At 45.0% G+C, this 1,744-nt stretch overlaps 1 pseudogene; it reads right to left on the bottom strand.

Annotated features, from left to right (window-relative positions):
* Window positions 1-456: 456 nt before the first annotated feature.
* LOC108301700 lies at window positions 457-811 on the bottom strand (annotated as a pseudogene).
* Between the last annotated feature and the right edge of the window lie 933 nt (window positions 812-1,744).

The raw sequence follows: 1,744 nt of genomic DNA, 5'->3' as shown, positions 1-1,744 counted from the left end.
GAAAGGAAGGCCAGTGATGTAAGGACAAAAGAGGAAAATATGTCATCACAGAAGCCTGGAGACAGAGGAAGTGTTCAGTTCACTGAGCTGCTGCTAGGTTAGAGGAAGAGGAGACCAGTGTAGCATTCACACTTGGCTTCAGCTTTGGCGAGATGCAGGTCATGCATGACCTTGAACAGTACAATTTTAATGACATGGTAGGAATAAAAGCATGAATGAAGAGAACTGAGAGTAAACTAGTAGGAAAGAAAATGGAAAGAGCGAGTAGAGAGAACTCTTTTGAGTAGTTTTGCTGTTTTTCAGGCTTAAGAGGGTTCACTTTCAAGGCATGAAGGTCTGCAAATGGACATGATCCAGTGAAGAGGAGATAATTCCAAGAGTTATGTATTCAGGGAGGTGATGGAACCCAGGCCTTGAGCGAGGAGATCTTTTTTTTTTTTTCAAGCCGTCAGTGCTTTATTGACAGCGCGCCACTCGGGCCTTGACCGCGTCCTTCCGCTGCTGCTCTTGGTCTTCAGGTTCTCTTCGTGCATGCTGAGCCGGCGGCGCATGGCGCGTGTCTTCTTCGGCCGCAGGTCCAGGGGCTTGTACTTCTTGCCCTTGTAGAGGTTCCTGAGGTTTTCTTTCTGAGTCTGCTTAATAACTGTGAGAACACCGGCAATAGGTTTGCGGGCGACTCTGCTCATAGCGAGCTTGGAGGCCGCGCCGCCGTCACCTTGGCGATGCGCAGCTGGGACAGCTCCACCTTCAGGTCGTCCAGCTGTCCCAGCAGCTCCTCCCCGCGAAGGTCTCGAGCCTTTATCTTGGCCATTGCTACACAGGCCGCCGCTGCTGCCGCCGAGAGAAAGAGCGAGTGAGGAGGTCTTAAATAGAATCAAGACCACCTCTTTCATTATAATCGAAAGTAAGGCAGAAATCGGTACATAAAAATCCAAGTCAGTATGTGGATTTAGTGAAAGTAACTTCCCAATGGCAACTATCGTCCAAAGAGTAGGGATGTCCGTGGTCACTTAGCAAAGGAAGGCTCGAGTTAATGGTGGGAGAGGAAGGCCGATTGGCATGGCATGCAGGATGAGTTTGAATAATAAAATGGGAGCAATGAGTGTAGATAATTCTTTAGTGTCTGTGAATGGGAAGAGAGAGATTTGTGCGCTCACAGGCTGGCAAAGTGGACTCAGGGGAAAGGTTGTTTTAAGGACTATTGTTTTGTGTTAAGATGGGAACAGCATGGACATGTTGAAACATTGAAACGTTCAACTAAAGAAGGAAAGGCTGAATATATAGGAGACAATCTAAGGGGAGATTTTTCCCAAAATGTCAGGGTCTGGGCTACAGAACAGTGGTGGACGTATTGATCTCAAGAATTAGAAGGAACACCTCTATTGTAACAGGAATGCAATGGGAATGATGGAACAAATGCAGATAAGTTTCAAATTTGATGGAAAGCTGTTACAGGATCTCCCTTTACAGTTGGTTCCAAGGGCTCTGTGAAGCAGAAAGAGTGAGTGAGGAGAAACAAAAATAAAGATTTGAGAACGTTACATTTTATAGTTCACATTAGCTAACAAAAGATATGTCAAAACTAGAATATTTGTAAAACAAAGAAAATAAGGAAGAGGAAAGGGAGCTAAGAAGAGAGGGAGAGAGAACTGAAGAGTAGGAGCTTATGAATTTCCTCTGACATTTTTTATGTTCCAGATGGGAAACTTAATGATGTTCACCAATAAAGAGATGTTATAAAATG

Source organism: Cebus imitator, unplaced genomic scaffold, assembly GCF_001604975.1.
Source record: "Cebus imitator isolate Cc_AM_T3 unplaced genomic scaffold, Cebus_imitator-1.0 Scaffold1, whole genome shotgun sequence".
Taxonomy (NCBI): Eukaryota; Metazoa; Chordata; class Mammalia; order Primates; family Cebidae; genus Cebus; species Cebus imitator.
Note: the sequence above shows the minus strand (reverse complement) of the source record. Positions and strands in the feature narration are given on the sequence as shown.